Source organism: Platalea leucorodia (genome assembly GCF_965183815.1).
Source record: "Platalea leucorodia genome assembly, chromosome: 24".
Taxonomy (NCBI): domain Eukaryota; kingdom Metazoa; phylum Chordata; class Aves; order Pelecaniformes; family Threskiornithidae; genus Platalea; species Platalea leucorodia.
In genome coordinates, this window is record NC_138846.1 from 1 (window position 1) to 8,070 (window position 8,070).

General features: G+C 52.9%; 1 pseudogene across 1 annotated transcript; it reads left to right on the plus strand.

Moving 5' to 3' along the window:
• Positions 1–6,267: 6,267 nt before the first annotated feature.
• Positions 6,268–8,070, plus strand: LOC309600686 (olfactory receptor 14J1-like; annotated as a pseudogene). Its single transcript has 2 exons — positions 6,268–7,245; positions 7,986–8,070. The product of its transcript is annotated as an olfactory receptor 14J1-like (transcript).

The following is an 8,070-nucleotide window of genomic DNA, read 5'->3' on the forward strand; positions in this document are numbered from 1 at the left end:
AATAACAATACAATAATTATAAACAAAGGAAGTGATACACTATACAATTGCTCACCACCCACCAACCGATGCCCTGAGCAGCGATCGTTGCCCCCCAGACAACTCCCTCCAGGTTCTATACTGAGCATGACCTCATACGGTATGGAATAGCCCTTGGGCCAGTCTGGGTCAGCTGTCCTGGCTGTGCCCCCTCCCAGCTTCTTGTGCACCTGGCAGAGCATGGGAAGCTGAAAAGTCCTTGACTAGTGGAAGCACTACTTAGGAACAACGAAAACATCAGTGTGTTATCAACATTATTCCCATCCTAAATCCAAAACACCGCACTCTACCAGCTACTAGGAAGAAAATTAACGCTATCCCAGCTGAAACCAGGACATCCCTCAGGAGAGGGGAGCGAGCGAGCAGCTGGCTTGGGGCTTAGCGGCTACATTATGGACTTATTTCTATTTTCACTAAAAACAGTAACAGTAGCATGCTCTAAAATTTCTTTTCTCCTTCTTGATGATGATATACTTAATTTCTTTACTTTTATTCCTCTCCTTCATTCTTACTTGACAAGACAGCTATAACTTAACAGAATTTAGCCCTTGGCATGAAGTTTTTAGAACAATGGTTTTTCTCTCATTGCGAGCTCTTTGTTATCATTTCATGGTAACACCTCTTAGACAATACTGCCCCTAATTCATTTCTGCTCTCTTTCATCCTTATTTCAAGTGTGTGCGAGAGGAGTTTATTTTTTTATCAAAAAAATGTCAAGGGCCAGATCCCAAACTGGTGAAAAGCACAAAGCAGGCCAAAGATTTACGAGACAGACACTGATACAACACCATTATCTTCCTTTTGGATCTCTGAAGACCTCATCCTTCAGCAGCATGCCTGGAAGGTCTGAAGTCCCTCCACCTGCCCTGTAGGTCAGCACTGAAGGTGAAATCACTGCAGTCAGAGGTGGTGTTTTGATTCTCTTCTCAGCCTAAAGCATCACCTGGGTCAGGAGATATTCCAGGACACCTCAAGGGGCATCATGCTCCTCTGGACCCAAAAGTGGAATCTCAGGTGTCATGGCATATCAATACTTGTGTTCAGGGACCTGGTCAAAACACCCATTTCCTTTTCGCTTGAGTTTGCTCAAGTAACCCTTGAGTTGATTCCCATCCACTGCTGGTTGTCCTCCTCCACAGGAAGAGAACACAGGGGGCATCCCCCATACTCATCCTCCTTGCCAGTCTCTCCAGCAGAGCCTGTATTCCTCCACTGCAGAACTCCACGTGAGCAAGCTGTCCCACCACATCTCATTTCATCCAAATCCGTCACAGTTGTGTGACAAGCCACGGGGCTCCAGCTCCTCCTGCCTCTGATCCACCTCCTCCTGGCTCTGATCCACCTCCTCCTCCACAGCTCAGCTGTGGCACCTGGGTGGAGTGCAGACTTCTCACAGGGAAACCTGAGCAATGACCCTGACCAGAAGACCATTGGACAGCAAGCTGTGCTGCGCTGCACGTACAGCCTGGCCTTCACGTCTGTGCCGTGCAGAATGGAGCCTTTGGCCGCAGGACAACTTCAGCAACTCATTGTCACAGAGGAGCCTGCAGGCAGCTCCCACTCAGTACTGCCCTTACACCTCCTGCATGGCCTTGCCTGTGTCTAACAATGCAGCAAGGAGTTCTCATGAGAACATCGTTTCTGTTAGACTGTAGAGATGATGGAAAGAGTTCTTCTTTTGTAATAAATGCCTACAGTAGCTTGAATGATCAAAAGAGGGGAATGGCTTCTATGGGTGGGGTGTGCATGGCATGCTGTGTGTGGGTCAGAGGCCTGTTCAATGCTACACCACCTGGGGTTCCCACCATCTAAAAGGGACCTAAGATGATCTGCATGATTCTCTCTTCATAGTGTTAGTGCTTATGAACAGCATGTTAAACGATACCTCACAGAGTCTGACTGCCTTTCTTACTCGAATTACAATGAACCAGTGGTGAAAGACACTCTCTCAGCACCCTTGCATGCAGCCCCTCCAGTCCCATGGATTGGTAAGGGTGCAGTTTGCTCAAGGAACCCCTGGCTTGATCCCCATCCACTGCTGGTTGCCCTCCTCCAGCGTCCTGCCGCAAAGCACTGAAGCCCGGGAGACCTCGCTGGTGGTTGCTGAGGCAAAGAGGACGTAGAGTATCTCCGATCTATCTACACCTACTCTTACTAAATTTAGCAGTGGTCTCACAGTATTTCTGACTCTTCCTTAGCTCTTCCTGAAGTAGCAACAGCTCATCTTAATGCCCTTGGATTCCCTTTGGAGTTTCAATTAAGTTTTGAGATGAACCACGTCAGTGCTTGGATTATGCTGTCCTTGAAGACAAGATGTATCCAGGCTCGCTGTTAACATGATTGGCCTGTTCCTTGATTGAATCACTAAGGGAGTGAGTAAAGACCCCGGTGCAGGGTGCTTTGTGTTCATGCAATGCAGGCAGCTGTTGTGTAGAGAAGGGACAGACCTTGCTTCTCTGATGGCACCTGATGGCTGATGCCTCTGACTGATGGCATCAGCCAATGGCACACAGGCACCAAATCCCACTCCCTGCGATGCCATCAGGGGTGCCTATCAAACACCCGCCATGAATGGGAATTGCTTTCCTGTAGGTGCTGTGCTGTCCCTGACAGCCCTGGCATCTCAGGTTGCTCTGTGGGCCTGGGTTTGAAAAGTAAATTGAGTCGACACCCAGAATTCTGTAGGGCAATGTGGGGATGAACATGAGGCAACTGCCAACACAGTGAGTGGAGGCCTAGTAAATACAGCTCATGGAGAAGAGAAAGAGAGAACCTGAGCTCTCCCTATGGCACATGACTCCATTCCATCATAGGAATACCTCCATAGGCCACCCTGAACATAATGAGCAGGGAGAGGTTCAGTTGCCCTTAATTTGGGCATCAGCTGTCATTTTAGTTGTTCAAAGGAAACTCCCAAGAGCCTCCAAGAAGATGCTGTCAGTCAAGGTTGTTGTGGTCTGATATTGTCCTGTCTCTACATCTGCCTGCACCTATCTTCAGTCTCTTTCTATTGCCTGCACCTATCTTTGACCACCTCTAGCACCTCAACGGTGACCACACATTTGCACCTGAACAGCTCACTCCTGGCCTCCACCACCATTAATTACCATGGGAGCTGAGGCAAGGAGCTCACACACAGGTGCCTCTTTAATGCCCACCTGAACAGAGGCAAGAGGAATCCCACCTCCTGTGGGTTGGTGGTGTGCATGGGAGGGAGCAGAGTCCCCTGCCAGCCCCAGGACTACAAACCATGGAGAGGATGCCTTGCCTGACTCAGTTGCATCCCTTCCCTCAGCAGGGGTAAAGGAGAGCCCTGTCTCATGTCCTGTCTAATGATGGGACAAGAAAAGTTGATATTTGCACCTAACTCTGTCTCTCAGCAGGGAAATGCCACTGCTGGAAAGAAGTGTCTCTCCCCAGCTGAGAGAGGGCACATCAGCGATTGCTTCAGCCTGTTTCACAGCCTATTTCACAGCAGGTTCCCCTGGAGCCCCAGGGACAAATCAAGGGAGCGCAGAGCGCAGAGGGGGCAGAGAAATTGCCACCTTGGGCTGGTCCTCTGCTGCTGAGCTGGGCCGGGCTCCTGGGACACAAGGAGCTCATGGGAAGCGGGCAGAGCTGCAGAGAAACAGCTCTGCCCAGAAGCAGCAGCTCTGCAAAGCGCAGCAGGGCTGAGGGCACTGCCTGCAGGTACCAAGGAGAGAGGAGCAGGGCAGGGAGAGCTTAAAGGCAGTCTGGGGTGTAAGGGAAGTTGAGAGCTCACTGGGGGAGAAATCTTCGCCTCTACACCTCTACATAGTAAGTACCTGAATGAAGGGCAATGTATCTGCAGCTGGTGGAAAGATCTCCAAAAGCTGGCGCATCCCACAGTCAGGAGGACTGCCCCAGCTTCTCTAGCATAGAGGAGAAGGACGTGCTGCACAGCAGGGCTTCTCTGCTGCACCCTCAGAGGGACAGGGCATCACAGCTGCCTTCTCCTGAGGACGGCTGCAGGGGGTGACTGTGTGAGTGCAGCCAGGGGTGCCCGGGGCTGTCCTTCAGAGCAGGGTCCCTGTGCCCCAGGGGGCTGTGTGCTGGGGCAGGGACTCTGCTGCCTGCCAGGGTCAGCACTCAGCCTCCCTTGGCGGCTCCCAACGGCGCTGTGGAAAGAAGCTGTGGGTGGAAGGAACAACTTCTGGCAGGGCAGGGTCCTTCTCTTGTCGAGAGGGTGCTGCGTGGGTCAGGGCTGCTCACAGCTCCCGATCATCACGAGGAAACTTCCAAGGGGCTGTTTCAAGAGGAAGGTCAAGGCAGAGTTTGCTATAAAGAGATTTCCCGAGCCTGTGTTTTCAGTTCCCTACTCTGAGGGCAGGGAACAGGAGCAGGGGTGGTGCTGGGGAGGGAAAGAGAAATAGAAAAGGACCTGTCAAGTTTGGACAAGTCATTGAGACTCCTGAGCTGTAACTTGGAGTGGCCAGGAGGTGATCTAACAGCCTCCTAAAGTGCCTTTAGCCCCTCCTCTGCCTAGGGACAGCACCAGCATCACCTCTGCTGCACCCCTCAGGGCTGTTCTGACCTGCCCTTCTGAACCTCCCGACAGGAACGTGTGCCCAGCCAGTGCCCTGCAAACAGGCAGGTTTCTGTAGGCCAAGGGGAGTGCACAGAGGCTGGCATGTGGTCCGTGAGTGCTGACAGGGAAAAGACATGGCACAGGGAATCACTTCCCAGGAGGAAAATCTCCAGGCAGCAGCATTACGATCAGGGAATGAGAGGAAACTTAAAAGAGCAATGTTGTGGGAGGGAGAATTCAGAAAACTCCGTATGATCCCCTCCAATGCAGACCCCTGCCTCTGAGCAAGCCCCCTTGCCTCCTCTCCCACCCACCAAAGCCTCTGCCCTCAGGGCTGGGGGGGTCCAAGCCATGAACCACCTCCTCTGCAGCCAGAGCTCCAGCAGAGCCGTGGTGCAGCTCTCCAGCCACGTGCCCACTTCCCTCTGCAGAGCGCAGGGGCTGAGAGCAGCTGCCCGGCAATGGTGGTGTCTGGGAGGTGGCGTGCACAGCTGGGGAAGGGGAACGCTGTCTGAGTGCCCCAATGCCTCTGCCCTGGCCTCTCTCAGCCAGACCCTCCCTGTATTTTTCCTTCTTTCTCCACTTGTCTGTGTGATTGCTCTCGTTATCCTGGTCTTGCTGTCAGGCTCTCTGGGGGTGGCAGTTTCTGCTGCAGAGTCACACACTGATCTTGTGGGGCCTTTCGTGCAGGTGTGTCCATGGGAACAAGTGTCCCAGCCTTCCTCTCATCTGTGAGGCTGTGGGCAATGCAGGCTGTGGGGCTGGGGCATGAGCTGGTTTGCCCTTAGCGAGATACCATCATGAAAAAACTGAGGCATCTCCTTGAGGTATCCTTCCAAGCTGTGAGCTGCCCTCCAGAATGCACATCTGTCTCATAGCATCTTTGTGTTACCTGGAAGCCCCATGGAGAAGCACAGAGATGCAATGGCCAAGGAAATGCTCTTGGGTTGGTGAAATGAGCCCTGTGTGTCCTTGGCTACAAGTGGGCTGCTGAGACCTTGAGAAAGGGTGAGACATTTAGTGGTCTGCACTGGATCCCTCTGCTCTCAGCAGTGTCTGCTGGCTTTTCACAGGAACATAGCAGTGTGATCACCCTCAATCTCAGAAAGGTGCAAGGCCAGGGCATCTCGGACTGAGGGACAGACCAGCTCCCCTCACTCTGCTCTAATCCAAAGGCAATCCTCTTGCCTTGCAGGATTCGCTCTGTTCTCCCTGAGTGCAACAGAAATACTGAGGGCTTCTGAGATCCCAAAACAGTCCTCAAATAAGAGGGGGGAAATTCTTTTTAAAAAAAAACTTTCAGTCTGCCTTCTGCAATCCTCATTCCTTAGCACTGGGAGTGCAGATGCTGACAAGCCCTTCTGCATTAGGGATGGTTTCATCTGACAAAGCTGAATACCAGGACTGGACCGTGCTTCCACCGTTCCCATGAACTCACTGCTGCACAGCGGGGCTGACACCTCGGCAGCCAGAGGGCAGAGGCCCAGCTCCTCACAGCACATTCAACCAGCACCAAAGCACAGCTTCAGCCATGGAGCTGAAGGAAGGTCTCCTAGAAAAGGGAAATGTGTGTGTGTTTATGTGTGTGTGTGTGCAGCAAGGGGAGGGTCTGTAGGAAATGGCTTTTAGTTTTGCTCAGAAAAGTCTCCCCTAACTTGTCAATGACTTTTCCTCCTTGCATGGGTCCCCGTGCCCAGAGGCAGCAAACATCCAACGGCAGCTCCATCACCCAGTTCCTCCTCCTGGCATTCACGGACACACGGCAGCTGCAGCTCATGCACTTCTGGCTCTTCCTTGGCATCTACCTGGCTGCCCTCCTGGGCAACAGCCTCATCATCACTGCCATAGTCTGTGAACAACTCCTCCACACCCCCATGTATTTCTTCCTCCTCAACCTCGCCCTGCTTGACCTGGGCTCCATCTCCACCACTGTTCCCAAAGCCATGGTCAATTCCATGTGGGACACCAGGGCCATCTCCTACTCGGTATGTGCTGCCCAGATCTTTTTCTTTCCCTTATTGAAGGCAGGGTAATATTTTCTTCTCACCATCATGGCCTACAACCGCTACGTTGCCATCTGCAAACCCCTGCACTATGGGACCCTCCTGGGCAGCAGAGCTTGTGTCCACATGGCAGCAGCTGCCTGGGGTGGTGGTTTGGTCACTTCTCTGCTGCACACTGCCAATACGTTTTCAATACCTCTCTGCCAAGGCAATGCTGTGGGCCAGTTCTTCTGTGAAATCCCCCAGATCCTCAAGCTCTCCTGCTCACACTCCTACCTCAGGGAAGTTGGGCTTATTGTGGTTAGTCTCTGTGGAATTTGGCTGTTTTGTTTTCATTGTGCTGTCCTATGTGCAGATCTTCAAGGCTGTGCTGTAGATCCCTTCTGAGCAGGGACAGCACAAAGCCTTTTCCATGTGCCTCCCTCACCTGGCTGTGGTCACCCTGTTTCTCAGCACTGCCATGTTTGCCTACCTGAAGCCCCCCTCCATCTCCTCCCCATCCCTGGATCTGGTGGTGGCAGCTCTCTACTCAGTGGTGCCTCCAGCAGTGAACCCCCTCATCTACAGCATGAGGAACCAGGAGCTTAAAGACACATTGAAGAAGCTGATTCAATCAGCTCTTTTCAGCAGTGTAAAGACCGATACAAAAATGCGGTTTTGTCTCGACATTGCCGCTGTAGCGCCATCCAGCGTCGCGCTTCGAAAAGCCCCTCTTCTCCACAGTTTTGAGAAAAACAACCTCATGCGCCTGCGCAGGGACTAAAGGCACGAAAAGAGCCGAGGCGGGGATAAAAAGGCGCGAAAGGAGCAGAGGCGGGGGCAGCACGTCCATGGCGAACCGCACGTACACATTTGTGATCCGCGCATGCGTGGGAGCCCCTACATAGGGAGCGCACGTGGCCCTTGGCCGGGCGGCGGCAGCGCGCGGAAGACCGCTCCTTCCGTTCCTGCACCCTCAAGGCTCCCCCCCCCCCACCACCGCTTCGGTCCCCAACGAAGCCTGAGGCCACCGAAGACCCAGCGGAAGATCATCGGACTCGAAGTGGTGGTGATAAACTCCTCCTTCTCTTTCTCTCTCTCTCCCCCCGCTATTCTCTTCCTCTCCTCCCTTGCCCTCCTTCCTCCCTCCATTTTCTTCTCCCCTCAAATAAAAGTGAAAGGTTGTACGACATCTGACCGATTCCAGCGTCTTAATCTTGTCCTTGGGATCGTATTGAAACCTCCCCCGACACTGGATCGGGACACCCCAAGACAAGGAAGCTCTTATAGACTTGGGGGAAAATGAAAAGAATGAGAACTTGTGTGAAACAAACAAGGGAACAGGACTCAGACCACCTCCCCCAAGTTCCATTCCAATGAAATCCACTCCGTCCTGTCCCCCGTGTCCGATGCAGCCGCCCGCACCGCAGGCTGCACCACAGCCTGAGCGAGCCTCCGACCCCCGGGATCAGTGGGAGCAGCTCCATAGGGAAGCGTTGA